Genomic DNA, 17,011 nt, shown 5'->3' on the forward strand with positions numbered 1-17,011 from the left:
TAAAAAATTTAAAATGAAGAGTGCATGATGAAGGATATTTCTGGGGGATCCCTTGGTAGGGTACCATTCCCCCTTTTTAATTTTTTTCAAATTGACATTTAATGGTTTGATGTGCCCTTTCTACTATACCTTGGCCCTGTGGATTATATGGAATACCTGTTTTATGTAGTATTCCCAATTTTTAACAAAATTGGTGGAAACTGGAGCTTGTATAACCTGGGCCATTGTCAGTTTTTATCTGTTTAGGCACACCCAATACAGCGATTGTAGCAAGCATATGAGCAATCACATGCTTGCTTGCTTCTCCAGTTTGTAATGTTGCATAAATGAAACCACTGTATGTGTCTACACATACATGTATATATTTTTGCTTGCCAAATTCATTATAATGAGTAACATCCATTTGCCAGATACTGTTTAATATCAGTCCCTTTGGATTTACACCCAAATGAGGAACTGGTAAAAGTTTAACACATGATTGACATTGTTTAACTATTTGTCTAGCTTGTTCTCTAGTAATTTTAAACATACCTTTTAAAGTTTTAGAATTAAGGTGATGTAACTCATGAGCCTTTATGGCCTGATCCAAATTAGATTTCTGATCTGATAAAGTCACTGCAGCTATACAAGTAGCTAGTTCTGCCTTGGTATTTCCTTCAGAGAGAGGACCTGGTAGCCCTGGCTAACCTGGAACTCACTCTGTAGACCAGGCTGGCCTTGAACTCAGAGATCTGCCTGCCTCTGCCTCCCAAGTGCTGGGATTAAAGGCGTGCGCCACCACCGCCTGGCCTGATCTAAGTTAGATAATCTCTTCTTCACTCTTTCCTAATCCTTTCCCTGGAGGAAAATCCAGAGTCTATCATTTGAGCCATGATTACTTCATTGGAGCTGCACATAATCAATCCCAACTGGGATAACAGATCTCTGCCCCCAGAGATTAATGGGAAGGCCTGAGATCCCATTTCTGGGGTTAATATTGTGTGGGTGGCAGAACTGAGGTCTAGTCCTGTGCTTCCTGGTGTTGCTCGACTGAGTTCAGAGAGGGATTGGTGTTTGTTGGTAAGAAGCTGACTGCTCCATAAGCCTGTTTTGACTTGCGTCGGTTCGAGGCCTGGAGCTGGCCCCTGTTCCTGTTTCCCTGATTATGGGAAAGGGTTTTACCTTGTGTGTCTTGTTTAGACCTACAATCACTAGCCCAATGCCTTCCACGTTTGCAAATTGGGCAGAGCCTAGGCTGTTTTCTGGGCTGTCTCTGGCTTAACTCATTTTCTACTTTGCAATCTCTTGCAAAGTGTCCAGGCTTACCACATTTAAAACATGCCTTTCTGTCTTGCCAAAAAATCTCTTACTGAGTTTCCTTGCATAGCAGCCGCCATAGCTAAGCCCTGTTGGTAAGAGGGACCTATGTCAGAACAAAGTCTGATGTACCTCGTAAGGTCTGTCTTTTTCCTATAAGGTCTAATGGCCGCTTGGCAGGCAGGATTAGCATTTTCATATGCAAGTTGTTTCACATAATCTACACCTGCCTCTGCATTACCAAAAATCCTTCCTGCTGTTGTCATTAATCGATGAACAAAGTCAGAAAATCGCTCATCAGGCCCTTGCCTGACTGTTGTTAAAGATGCACCAGGGTCTCCCTTTACCGGAAGTTTACGCCAAGCCTTCATGGCTGCATTTTGAATTTGAGCAAATAAACCTGGGTCATATTGCATCTGGTTATCACTAGAAGCAAATTGCCCTTCTCCTACTAAGGCATCAAAGGACCAACCGTTACCTGCCTGAATATTTCTCCTAGCTGTTTCTTTGCAATTCTCACGATACTCTGATTTCCAAATTAAATAGTCTCCACCAGTAAGAACTGCCCTCGCTAACGTATTCCAATCACTAGGAGTTAGCCACTCCTCTGCAGCAGACTCTAAAATTGCAAGAGTAAAAGGAGCAGTGGCACCATATTGAGATACTGCATTTTTTAATTCCTTAATAATTTGAAAATTAAAACCTGTGTGATGTCTCCAAGCAACTCCTTGATTGTCTCTAGTCTCGGATACAGGGAAAGCCTCAGCCTTTCCCTCCTCTGGCTGATCTGTGGCTAATCTTAAGCTAGGTGATAGGGACTGCCTTTGGATTCCTGGTTGAGGAATGCAAGGAGCCAGGGGATTTTCACAGTTTACCTCTTGAGACATCTTTCCTGTCTTTAATTTTTGTAGCTGATTAATTAAGTCCTGATACTCTTTTTCTAACTCTATTTGTTGTTTAAGAACAGATATTTTTTCCTGTAACTCCCTAATGGGATCTATAACCACCATCTCCGTTGGGGGAGCACTTGAAGGTGGAGGTGCATAGGGAGGGGGCATTTCAGCATCATAAAATTTGATTTCCTCTTTCTCTTGGTCAGCACAATCTGGCTCTGACAAATTGTCATCAACCTTTGGTTGTATTTTGGATTCTAACTTATGCTTCCTTTTATTTTGAACAAAAAAGACAGCATTCAAGAAAAAAAGCAGAAAATTAACACATGTGAGCAGCAAACAACAAAACCAAAACAGAGCTGAATTCAGGCTGACTAATTTCTTGTCCCATTTTCATTACCTTTCTCGAAGCAAACCAAAACAGAGAGTTGGATTCAGGTTGACTAATCTCTTGTCCCATTTCCTTACCTTTCTCAACGAGGCAGATTCCTGGGACAATCAACAGATCCTTCTTCTAATAAAGTCCTTCACTGGGTCTCTCGTTCTTGCTGCCCCACGTTGGACGCCAAAATAATGTTGGGGACCACACTAGCCCCACGTTGGGCACCAAAATAATGTTGGGGCCCAAGCTCGAGTCCCTGTTCGGGCGCCAAAATAAATGTTGCAGCCTAGGCAAAATGTTGAGGCCCGGGCTGACCCACGTTTGGGCGGCCACTGTATCCCGGCCCAAGCTGCTGCTCCGGTCTGCAGGTCGGGGGTTCAGCAAGAGCGAGGGTGAGGCCAGATTTTACCTAATGTCTGATGTGTATGAATCTCTCTCTCTCGTCTGTTGTCTCCCTAATGTCTTCTCTCTGCTGTGTCTCCCTAATGTCTTCTCTCTGCTGTGTCTCCCTAATGTCTGAATCCTACTGTCTGCCTCTGCATTTTATATGTCTTAATTCTAAGCCACACCTCTAAGTTACACCTTTAATCATGCCCTTAGGTCTTGTCTCTAACTCTGATCTCTATACTTCTAAATCATACTCTTAAATTGCACACCTTTAATCTCACACACCTTTAATCTCACATACCTTTAATCTCAAGGTATCTAAACCAAGATTATTGGAGTGTTCTCAGCTGTTGTAGGCTATTGTAATTTAAATCTCATGTCAGGGTATATGGCTCAAGATGGCTGCAAAGCTGATAGCCGCTTTCTGCTAAAAGTCGGCCCCCAACAATTTTTTACAGGATTCTCATGCAATATTGTTTTTGCTGCTTTATATTTTAGACAGAAAATCAATATGCAGTTATGAATTTAGGGAACTGATGACAGAGGATTTGTTCTTAATAAAAAATATAGATACCAATTTTTCACTTAATACTCGATTCTAGTCTTTTTATTCTTCATAGGATCTTTCAATTTTATTAAATTTTAAATTCCCTCCTCTGTCTACTTTAAATGTGACTCTGATTTTTCTACTACTAAGAACATTATACCACTAAAAGCATTAAGAATTTTGTCATTATAATCATATGTCACTGAGTATGTAAAACAAGTACTAACTGGTGAATTAAAACTCATATAATAAACATTATCATCACTTAGACTTTAAATTTTATGATATATATTAACTGAACTACTATAACCTTAGGAGAAAACTATGCAACTGTGTCAGGAATCATCAAAGAGAAGCTAAATCTATCAGATGATCCTCCTGAGATGGGTCTGCCATAAATTAAAATCTATGATGGATTTGCTCATTTAGACATTATGCTTTTTCTGGTAATATATATAATAAATATAGTGATATATATAATATATATAGTGATATATATAATATATAGTGATATATATAATATATATAGTGATATATATAATATATAGTGATATATATATATATATAATATTACCAAGAAAAGCATATTAATAGCAAGAATCTTTTCTAAAATGAATTCTTCTGGGCCTTATACATATATATATATATATATATATATATATATATATATATACATATATATATTTAATCACTAGGTGTTAGCCCACCCTTTTGAGCAGATTTATGCAGTACAACAAACTATACTATCTTGTAGTGATGCTATGTAGACATGTAGATGTTTTCTTAATTCTTAATGATAGGCATATAAAAATTTCTAAAATTACATTAGTAATTATTAAGCTCTTTTATAATAGGGCTGCTATTAAATCCTCTCTGATAATCAAAACTGCATAGAGAACTCTGCAAGTCTTCAATTGTCACAAGTTCATTGTTTCTGAGATAGCAAGTAGGTATCTGCAACTTAGAACAAACTCCAAGAGGTTGTAAAACCATTAACTAAAGATCATAAAAAAGTAACTAAGGATTTTCTAGAGGTTCAAGGACAAACAATAAAATATTTACTGGGTTTATCTATATAAAACTTAACTAAAAACTGAGTCACAAAAGTTCTGGTTTGTAACTCTCCATTATCTTGCAAAGCTGATAACAGATGAAGTATGTGTAGCCAGATAATTGTGCTCCTAGAAGATATGCATGTAAACTTTCTCTGTTGTAAACTTCTCATTTGAGTAATGATTTGAATGTATGTGTAAATGTGTGGTAAACTTTTTACCATGTAATCATGTATTCTGAATGATGTATGTGTGCTGAGGATAAAGAGAGGAGACAGAGCTGAGAACTTTTTAGACAGAACTGAAACCAAGTAAAACTGAGAAAGATATAGCTTTCAGAGTAAATATTGAGAGTACTTTTAGGAGAAGAACTTTTGAAGAAACTTTTTAGAAATCTGAAGAACTTAGACATAAAGGCTAAAATCACTTCAAGTAGCAAGATAAAAGATAAAACAAAGGCTACTATACTTAATCTCCTGCTATTTTATGATGGTGTACTAAACAGAATAACTTCAGAAGAACCCAGAATGCAGGTCAGCTATGGAAGCAAAGTGACTGAGACCTAAGATAGGTAAAGATTTTCCTATTATTCAACAATCCTAAGTATGTCTTAAGACCAAGCCTTATCCCTGCCCACTTCTACTGCCTCAAGAAGAACCAAGAAGAAAGAACAGTTGGGGCAGGCTCCCATCTTAATTGTGAATTGGTGGAGGTCCATTTATCTTAATCTAGTTCAGGCTTGGTGGTTCATTCCCCACTACCTCCCTCTCAGGACTCACAATGCAGATATCTTCTAACTATGAAGGAAATTAAGAAGAACCATGCTGTATTGGCCTACATATCACAACCAACAGAGTTTCACTGTCATAATTTCTAAAACTCTAAATGTATTTCTAATGAATGGAAACATCAGAGATGTCTTTTTCAACAAGACCATTGGAAGTCATTTTCTCAATAAAACAGCCTTATTTGCTGGATTTTAAAATGTTAGAACTTTTACAATTTGATACAGAACAAAACGAACGGACAAACAAACAAACAAATACAGTGTATCTGTCTGAATAGTTTTCTCATAGTCAATTTTTAAAGCATTGCCAGTTGATTTAGTATGAAAATATAGAATTGAATTTTCAAGTGAGGTAAATGTAAGAGACAGACAGAGCTGTCAGCCAAGAATATATCACAAGTGTAAAAAATAAAATAAAATAAACCCAAAATACAAGTGAACTTAAATTTCTTACATTAGACAATTCTTGGCATATTGAAAAATATAAGATAACTTTAGTTTAAATGTGGAAATATTGTAAAAAAATGTTTTATTTCCAGAAAATAAAAGGATATTGAACTAGAAGATTGACAATTTATGAAATTGTTTAGGAGTTCACATTTATAATTATATGTCAAATGGATTTGGAAATTTAACCCTTACAAGCCTATCCTTCTAATTTTATACATGGAATTGTCTTTATAATGAATATAAACCTTATTTCAAGTTGTTTTACCTGGCAAATGGATTTGCTTATACAACCAGTTTATTTCTTTGCAAAGATATCTTTAAAAGCCTGCATCTATTGTTGTTACAAGAATCTTCACTATACTCATAGTGACGTAATGCTTATACTTCACATCCTACATGCCCTTCATTTTCAAAATTATTTATAGAAAAATAAATACTTGAAAAATAATAAGACAATGTACAAGATGGAAAACTTTAAAAATGGATTTTGAAATATTTGATTTTGTTATATGATACAAGAAACTATATGATACAAGAAACATTAGAAGTGATTTGGGGAATAAGTTATTTTATGAATTTTTTTCCATTGAGGTACAATGCAAGCAAGATTAAAACCGTTTAAACCCAGGTTAAATGAATTCTGCCTTTGAAGCCTGAAGGGTAAAAATGATTGATCTCCTTACCACTCACCAGACAAAACCATTTACCTATTTGTAAACACAAAGCTCTTCCTTGATTTGCATATATGATATAATTTACTTAGGCTTATTATTTTATATTTCTTTTTTATAGGTAATGTTTATAATGATTTCTGAGACATTAGAGAGTAGGAGTATTTTCTTTCTTCTGGTTTTTCCTTGATTCCCACAAATCCTCACTTTCCTCTACTTCTATTTACAAGTTACATAAAATGTCAGTATCAGAGAAGTTTCAAGTATTTTTTAAATTTCTATTTTCCATAGAAAACATCTGCTTTAAAACCTGAGATTTTTTTAGGTTTAATATAAATAATAAAATCATAGGGTAATCCTATATTTTATCCATACAGACAATTAATCAGTGTTGTGTTCTCACCATCTTCTCTGATTTCCCTAGCGAGAATTAGAGGGGATTTAACCAGAACTAAAGAGATTAAATATTGAGATTCTCCCTTGAGTCAATAAATGTGAGTGTGGGCATGCTTGTGCATCACGTTTGTTTCTTGAGAGCGTCTTTAATTAAAAACAGCTGTTTTAAAAATCTGTTTATGATTTTCCATAACACCCTCAGAAATACTTAGAAACACACATGTATCTGCAGACACACACACACACACACACACACACACACACACACACCATTCAGATATATGTAGAGAAGACCAAATCTGACAACCGTACTATTTTCATCCTCATCTTAGTACCTGTTCAGCATCTTCTCCAGACTCTATTAGCCCTTAGATCTAAATCTCATCTGGGCAGCTAAAGAGTTAAAATTTTCCCTTGAGTCAGTGAATGTGAGTGTGGGCATGATTGTGAATTCATATATGTATTTGTTTCTTGAGAAATTTTTATTTTACAGAAAACAGTTATTTAAAATCTGCTTGTGAGTCCATCTAAATATTCTCTCACTTTTCTTGAAGGTATAAAAGTCTACTAAATTATTTGAGATTATTTTAAGTCTTAGGAATAGGTGCTGCACACAAACCCTCTCATATAGAAAGTTAAGTGTCCTGCTTCTTTTGCATATCTTGGTTTTTGAGACAGGAATATTTATTTCATTTTGTCTATTTCAAACTTGTCATATTTCACTTGCCACAAAGTTAGTTTCATTTCTACTGGATCAATTGCTTTGACCTTCATGAGGCTTTTTTGTTGTTATTTTGTTGATTTGAGGGTTTTATTTGTTGTTTGTTTTTGGTAAAGTTCCTTTTGAAAAAGTAAACTTTGTTCCTTTAAGCCAATATTAGTTCTCAGACAATAATGTAGAAAATAAAGAAAAAAATAAGTATTTTTAACCAAGTGTAAGGGGAGATTATATAGTTGTAGTATCTATCTGGAATTATATATTTAATTCTTGTCTTTATAGTTGGTTGCTTTCCAAATTGAACATATTACATGTACCATAATTTTATATCCCACTGAAGACATAAAATTGTTTTTTAAAATTCTGTGTAATAATGATATGTGTATGTGTGTGTGTGTTTCTGTGTGTGTGTGATTGTCTTGTGAAAGATTACTTTAGCTTTTATAATGGAAGAAATATTTCTGAAGTATTTACATGAATGTTAATATAACAACTTATTTAAATTTCAGTATCAAATGAGAGGCTCTGCCAACACCTGACCAATACAGATGCAGATGCTTACAGTCATTCATCAGACTGAGCCCAAGACCCCAGTGGAAGAATTAGGGGAAGAACTTTAGGAGATGAATGGGATTGGAATCCTATAGGAAGAACAACAATATCAAATAACCAGATCCTCCACCCGAGAGCTCGCAGGGACTAAACCACCAACCAAACAGTATACATGGAGGGATCCATGGCTCCAGACACATGTAACAGAGGATGCCTTACCTGCCATCAACGAGAGGAGAGGCCCTTGGTCCTGTTGAGGCTTAATGCCCCAGCGTAGGGGGGTGTTAGAGACGTGAGTTTGGAGTGAGTGTGTGGGTGTGGGAGTATCCTCTTATAGGCAAAGCGGAGGGGGATCGGATGGTGGGTTGCTGGGAGAAGATTGGGAAGGGGGACAATATTTGAAATACAAATAAAATAACCAATATAAAAACAAAATGGAATTTAATAAAAACTGAGTAAATTCCAATATTATCTTCAGATAAAATTTTAAGATTATTTTGAGAGATACAATTTCTCTACAATTTTATGTGGAATGAAAACAATAATATTTTGGTTGATAGGTGAACATTTTTCTAAAATCTGCTATCCATGTTTGAGAAAAAAAATGTTTCCAAAGTTTTATGTCATTTTTATAAAATCAACTATGTTGATATATTTAACTTTAGTATTTACAGAAGTTAAGTTACAAATATCTTGAAAATGGCAAAATGTGGGTAAGAAGAAAAGTGTGTGAAACTTAGGTCAAATGTATTCCTAAATGAATTATATAAACACACATATAGTAATATACTCATTAATATAAATATTTAATAATAAATTTGGATTATTAAAATTACTCATGCATAAACATAATGCAGCAATTCCATTGAACATCAGCACAAGAGGTCTTGAGTGACAACATATATTGTTATTAGAAATAGATTTTAATGAAATCTTTTTAAAGGAATGGAAAGAACATACAGGATAGTTGCAACAAAGAAATTGCTAAAATATGGTTGCCTAAGTAAGACATGAATAATGACAACAGGTTTGGATCACAACATGGATTATGTACATCTCATGTGCCTCTGCTCCTTCATGAAGAACTGCAGGCAATGCAGGTGTACTGAGAGAGACAGATACTGGCTCCTCCAGGAATGAGCCACCAGATGAGATACTAAATCCCAAGCAGTCTTCCTAAACATGTATTTGTGTTAACAACAAGAAATGGTTGTATAGTGTGTGTGTGTGTGTGTGTGTGTGTGTATGTGTGTGTGTGTGTGTGTTTGTGTGTGTGTGTTAATGATTATTAAAGAAAAGGTCATAGATTTGAGTGGGAAAGAAAATGTAGAAAAGATGTGAATATAGTATACAGATGTTAAGTGGAAGGAAGCATTATCATGCAGAGAGAGAGAGACAAAGACAGGCAGGCAGACAGACAGGCAGGCAGACAGACAGACAGACAGACAAAGACTGAGACACAAGTGACAGGGAGGGAGACAATGGTAGATTAAAAAAAAAGATATTTGAATCAATAAATCTAAGCTGATACTGCAGTGTACTCCAATTATTTGTATGTAAATTTGGAGGTTATTTTAGCTTACTATAGAAAATGCGTTAACAAAAAAGATCTATCAAGAAACGTGGAAAAATGATTTAATGGTTAAAAGCATTTGTTTGACTTGCAGGGAACCTAGATTAGATTCACAGAACTCAGAGACTCATGATCATTTTAAACTTTAGTTTTGGTGGATTCAGTAGCTGCTTATGACTTCCATAGGCACAAGAGACACACATGGTACACAAAAATACATGCAAGACAAACACTCGTTCACATAAAATGTAATAGATAAACCTAATTAAAATATTTAAAGTAAGTTGAAACATAAGGATATTCCACCAAATATATATCAAGCCAATGCTCTTTCTAAAATATATAATTAACTTTTACTTGTGACATACACAAATGAAATGCTATGATAGAATATTATTTATTATATAATAGCAATTCACCAATGTTTAATACTTTATTAATGCAAGGAATATCAATTATAGTAAAATGTATGTGCAATACTTATTTTTAGCAGTGCATAATTCTGATTACAATCCTACCACTTAAGAAGCATGTTAAAATGTAAAATACCTTCTCTATATACCTAACCTGTTAATAATTATGGATCTTATTACAATAAGAAGTAGGCACTGAAAAGATCCTTTAGCAGTTGAAAGCCTTCATTAATTACTCTTGTGGCTTCTAAGTTTAGTGCATCTGCCTATGACACCAGCTCTATAGTGTCTGACTGACTCCCTTTTTTGGCCACTGTAGTCAGCTGCACTAGTTTGCACAGGCACCCACAAAGACCTACAATCATAATTAGCTAATCAATAAAATAAATACAAATTAAATATTCATGAAGGTTAAGAGTAATATAGCATTTTCAATGACTATATTTCAGAGACAACATGGCTCATATTCATTAACGTTTTAGATGTGCAGCTAAATAACTTCACTATTATTTACTAATCAAGGTTTCTGATTATTTTTATTAAATTGAGTATCATTCTATATTATATGATATTTCATTATATAAAAATATTTAAAGCTCATTTTTTCAATCCACGAATAAATAATGCATTGACAATTAATGTCATGTAAATTTCCTAATTCCTTTATAAGTTCCTTATTTTCTGGCATTGCCTCTTTTCTGCAATTTCCTAACATTAGATACTGCTGTCTAGAGTTCTGTTTCAGTGGAAGTGTAATGAAGCAGTTTGATTATATGTCTGAATAAATAATTTACTTCACTTAATACAGAAAATAGAAAAGAAGTCTCAACAGAAACAGTGGTTATTTGGGATTAATTCAGCGAGCAAATCATGCTAGTTCAAGGAGTAAGAAAACACAGATTGAAAGAAGATTTAACCTTTGGCATCACAGGTATGTGCAAATAGACCTGGCTCGCTCTGCTTGAAATTGGCTTGATTGTACTTTTTATAGCAGGACCTTTGAATTTGTAAAAGAAAATGATAGCACAAGGATTAGGCTCAGTTCTAAAGCCTGCTTATTTCTAGATGTTAAATCTATGAAAAATCTCAACTATTCCGTCTTTGATCTCATATTTTCAAAGCAGACTTTCTATAACCTAAATGCGATGGAAGGCAACATAAGTAGATAATATTCAATTGTTTTTAATAATATTTTACTATGATTATTCCAAATATGAGTGGTGTTTCATGTTTGGATTAGCAGAAGTGATCACATCACTTGTAAGGATTATCACATATTTATTTCAAGATTTCATTGCATAAATGAGCACACTGCTTTTGGTTTAATTATATCTTTTCCCTACTAACCTGTCTTCTGTTTACTCCCACCAGCTCCTCTTATGTTATATATTCTATTTGTCTTCTATTATTTTCAACATTCATATTTATATATGTATACATACACACAAAGACTATGTATATGTGCATATATAATATATTTATTATATATGTCCAATTGATTCCTCTCATATGTATGTGTGTGTATAGGCATCTAAACTAAAATTTCCTAATTTTCATGTTTTGAGCTGACCACAAATTTGAGGGTTTTCCTGAGAAAATCTTTCTTTCTCACCAGCTACTGACTGCCTGTAGCTCTTTATTTTTCTCCACCCATGTGCACCTGTTAATTAGTATGGTCTTTGCACATCTTGTGAAGGCAGTACTATTGTTAAGCATTCATGATAGCAATATTCCAATCCTGTTCAGAACAGATTTTCCCAGAAGTCATTCCACTCATTATAATCTTACAATCTTTCTCCTTCTTTTCCATTATGTCTTCTTGGACTTACTTGTACATGTTATAGACATGTTATTGGAGGTTAGGGGAGTGAGCTCACTTTTTCCTCAGAATTTAGTCGGTATTGATGAATATTTATAAAGCACTTGGAAACCATATTTCCTTAGTAATATGATACTTCTAGATTCTCCTCTTGGTCCAGTGCCTCTTCAAGTGTTTTGGCTAAGTTTGCAGTGACAAGAATAAGTATCATCCAATTCTACCAAGATTTATGTATGACTTAATACCCATTACTATCTCTAATAAAAATGACACTATTTCAGCTTTAGGAAAAGATTAGATTTTTAATAATAAAATATTCCAAGCAATATCTGTTTATAATACACTAAAGTGACCAAAATAAAAATATTTTATTAACCAGTAATTACATTATTAGAATAAAGATAAATAGCTGCATTAATATGACAAAGTGTTCAAAATTGAAGCAAAGTATAAAATATGAAAAGCAAAATTGTTAATATAATAATAATAGGCCAACAGGAACTTCAATAAAAACAAAACAAAAACTAAAGTCTACCATTGATTAACTAAATATATGTAATTATGGTGCTTGAGAGCAATTTTTGTTTATGGGTTATAAAATCATCGATATTTTCTTGGTCACACACATTAATGCCATTTTTAAGAGAATTTAAGGTATAATAAATCCAACACTGAACTATATTTAAAACCTGGTATTGGAAATATTGGAATGACTATAACTATTCCTTAAATTTAATGAGTATTTAAGCACTGTAGTCATTTGTTTAAACTTTACTTCTTAAAGAACAGTACATTAAAATATTATGTGTAAAGTTCCAATGGTTCCCCTGAGTATTAATCTAAGACTTTCTCATGTTTATAATGTCATATTAGCATAAAATGCATTAATTTTCTGATTATTCTGAAGAAAAATGAAAAAACAAAATTAAGAAATTGATAAAGGCATGACGAAATGGTTCAGTGTTTATGAACAGTAGTAGCTCCTTCGTAGGACCCTGGTGACACAGCATCACACAGCCATCTGCAACTCCAGCCATAAAGGTCAGAAAGACTCTTAAGGCTTCGATAAGTAGCTGGGACAGACTGAATACACATATGCATGACAAACAACGGTACATATAGAAATAAATTATATTTCTAAAAATCTTTTTGAAAAGAAATTGATAGAATAGCAAATAAGAAGAGCATCAATTTTCAAACATTCCAGGCAGGGGAGATACCATGTTCACAAAGGTAGTTTTTCCAGAGCAAGACTTATCCACTGAACTCTGTATGTGCTGAACTGTGATTTCCTAAGAACCTCAAAATTCAACTACATAATTTGTGGTATTGGGGCACTATATTCATGGTGTCCCTCATTTAAATAAATACAGTGTATTAGTTAAAAAGTAACATTTTTTTTCATTTTTCTCTCATATACTTCATTCCTGCTGCAGTTTCTCCACTCTATTCTTCAGGCTCTCCCCATCCCCAGATGCATCCCTTACCCTCACCTCCCCTCAGAAAATAACTGGCCTCCCAGCGACATCAAACAAATACTGCATAACAAGCTATAATAAGAGCAAGCACATAGCCATGACAGCAATTCTGGGTGAGGCGAACCAATAGAGAAGAAGGTCGCAAATTCGGCAAAACGGTCAGAGACAGCCCCTGCTCTCCCCGTTAGGAGTCCCACAAGAACACCAAGCTACCCAGTTATAACATATATGCAACGACTTACTTAGGTCAGACTCCTACATTTAAGATTAAGATACCAGTTTTAGAATGATCATTAGAAATGTCAATGATCATATGATTTGATACAAAGAAAAATACTAACAAAAATTGAAACTACAAACAGATTTTGGTTTAGGCAGAATGAAACAAATATATAACTGGAACATAGTTTGGAGTACTATTGCTGTGGTAAAACACCATGATCAAAGCAAGCTGAGGAAGAAAGGGTTGACTTGGCTTATCTTTCCACATCCACAGTCCATCACTGAAGGAAGTTAGGGAAGTAATTCAAATAGGAGAACCTGGAAGCAGGAGCTGATGCAGGAACCAATGCTGCCGATTTACCTGCTCCTCCTGCTTTGCTGAGCCTTCTTTGTTATAAATTCTAGGACCACCAGCGCAGGCGTGGCACAACCAACAATGAGCTGGGCCCTTCACATTCAATCACGACTAAGGAAAACACACTATCTCCAGATCTTATTGAGGCATTTTCGCAATTGTGCTTCCCTCTCTTTAGATACCTCTAGTTTGTGTCGTGTTGACATAAAACTAGGCAGCAAAAATTGTTTAATCAATTTTCTTCATTTTTTATTAAAGTAGAAGACACACACATAAAATACTTATTGATATTATGTGAGACACTTAATATTTACAAATTACATGTAGTTTTATTTTTTGATCTTGTTTATCAATCATTTTATAAATCTTTTATTGTACCGGGCATCACCAATCTAAAGTTATTTTTTCTCCATCATAAATGAATGCTTTCGTGATGTATTATGGCTGCTAAGTTTAAATAACTCATGTTGACAAAGCTTGATGTTATCATGAAACAGCACACTTGAGGAATGAAAAAGTCTATGAACTTTGATTATTAAACTATTATTGAAACATTATTTCAAGCTTCCAAGTAAAATTCATTTTTTCCAAGTAAAAATTCATAAATGATTTATAGTCTAGGAATTGAGATAAATAGAATTTACTTGTAGCTTCTTCTTTCTGTGTGTTTATCATTTCCTGGCACATACTCTCTTTGTAACTAATTTCCTTTAACCTATCTCTGTCTCTGACTATAAAAGTAGTAACTAAGTAACTTTTAATGTCACTCTTTCAACATCCCACTCATCCAATGGGATGTTACTCCTCTATATGCCTGTAGGTATAAAGTTTAAATTTATCTTTATTTGAGTAACTTTGAAAAAATTGTGTTTAATACTAGAATGAACTGTAATATATCATTTATTTATATTCATTTCTACCTGTTTCTGCTTATGGGAACCACATATCTGCAAAGATACTCTATAAGCCAGAAAAGGGTGTTGGGTTTCCTTGAAACAAGAAGTACTGCCCATTGCAAACTGCTGAATGTGATAGGCTGGGGAACTATGTGTATTCCCTGCAAAAGCCGTTAGCATTCATAACCATTGAGCTATTTCTCCATTACTTCAACTGTACTTAACTTTAACTTAAACAAAATTTAAGTAGGTCACCTCTTAAATTATGTAATAAGCAAAAGAGACTTCAACGGAAAGCATAAGTACTCTCTCTTAAGATCTGCAAACACAGCTCAGTGAGTGAAAACTAGCAAAGTATGTGTGATGTTCTGGGTTCAGTACTCAGAAACACAAAGGCAAAGAAAAGAAAAAAATAATTCTATTAGAAATCTAAGCCTTCTAAATTGAATCACGCATTTATGTCAACAGTTTTTGAAACCTTTGCTACTTTTTCTATTTAGTCTCTGATGTTCATTGTCATTATATAAAACTTAATTATGCACATCCACAATTTTGATTATTGTGTTTTTGTAAATTCTTGTATGCTAGAACTTCCATCTGAGATTATGTATTATTTTTAAAATTAAAATAATTTTGTTATTTCTGTTAGTCACTGAGAGCAGTGCTGTATTTGTGTCCTGTCCAGAAAGATAGGTAACATGATTATTATTCCGTTATTCCTTCTTTTATATTAGTCATTTAGAAGCCATATCAAACTGTCTTTCTGATGGTAATGTCGATGTTTGAAGACTTTCAGTTTAAAATCATCATTCTGGAAACAATTTTTCTTCTTTGTGTTTGTTAATTCTCTCCCTATACTGTAGCTTAGGCAATGTTGTAAAAAAAAAATAGCTTTTTCTTCTTATTTTAGTTACTGAGTTTGAAATGACTTTCTTACTTATCTATGGCATTGTAAGTTGCTTTCTCTTTCAACATTGTCTCTTAGATTAGATTCCTTTACTTATTTTCATTCCATTTCTATGACTTATATTGTACTTTAAATTTCTACATATTTTCATCCTTAAGTATATTTCTTATGATTATATCACATATAGTATTTACCTATGTATAATTCTATACTTAATGTATATATTACATTTTTAATGTGTTAGTAGTATAGTTTAGTTTATAAAATTGTACTTGGTTCCATTTTAATGATAATATGAGAAATCCCTCCTTTTCCTACTAAGTTTTCTTTTAATAATATATACTGTACTACTAAGCCATCTTGCCTTTTTATGAATAGTTGAGAGGATTTTTAGCTATTTGTAGAAAATATATCTATTGGTATCTTCTTTCCTTGCTTTCTGTTTTTTTTTTCTCCAAATCTGCATTTGTGCCTGTTTATCACTGAATTTATTTCAAGGGAAATTCTCAATGCTTGAACTCATATATTGGTAAAAGATGCCACCTACTCTATTGTAAGGCCCATGAGAAGCACATACAACAGCTTTAAGGTCATGCCTGGATTTGTAATGCTGTGACAAATTTATACCATGGATTCTGTAATGTTACAGGTCTTCAGCCATCTCTTCTTAAATGTTTGGATACATGAATTACGGGTTAAATTCAGGCAGCATATTCTATTATTTGACCATTCAGGAGCTTATCACTCTCCACGAGGTGATCCCAAAGACATAGTCACAAAATGATAGATTTTAAACTCAGAGAGTCTCAAAAAAAAAGAAGGAAAGAAACAGAAAAAGAGAGAGTAAGAAAGAAAAAAACAGAAAAAAAAAGAAAAATGCATGTAGTGGGCAGAGATATTGAGGAGATGGGGACAATAGGGAAAATGAGGAGATAAGAGTGTTGCAGTTACAAATAAATGCAGTATAATTTATACATATATAAATTTGACAAGGGTTACATTCAATCAACTGATTAAAAAAAAAAGATAAAATTCTTCTTCATGTCCCTTGTGGACCATGCTTTTAGAATTACCACATAATCACATTAACACAAAGTCAGTGATGCCATGTCTTTACTTATCTGTTCTGAAGCAATAGTGGAATTTAATTAGCATTAGTTATATCCTTAGAAGTCAGGTTTCAAATCAAAGCATTTTGTGATTGGAGAAAATGAAAT

General features: G+C 33.9%; 1 non-coding gene across 1 annotated transcript; it reads left to right on the top strand.

Annotated features, from left to right (window-relative positions):
* The first annotated feature begins 13,132 nt into the window (after positions 1 to 13,132).
* Positions 13,133 to 13,294, top strand: LOC117706409 (U1 spliceosomal RNA). Its single transcript, XR_004606517.1, has one exon. It is a non-coding gene; the product is annotated as a U1 spliceosomal RNA (small nuclear RNA).
* The last annotated feature ends 3,717 nt before the right edge of the window (positions 13,295 to 17,011 follow it).

The sequence above is a fragment of the Arvicanthis niloticus genome, chromosome 3 (genome assembly GCF_011762505.2).
Source record: "Arvicanthis niloticus isolate mArvNil1 chromosome 3, mArvNil1.pat.X, whole genome shotgun sequence".
Lineage (NCBI taxonomy): Eukaryota > Metazoa > Chordata > Mammalia > Rodentia > Muridae > Arvicanthis > Arvicanthis niloticus.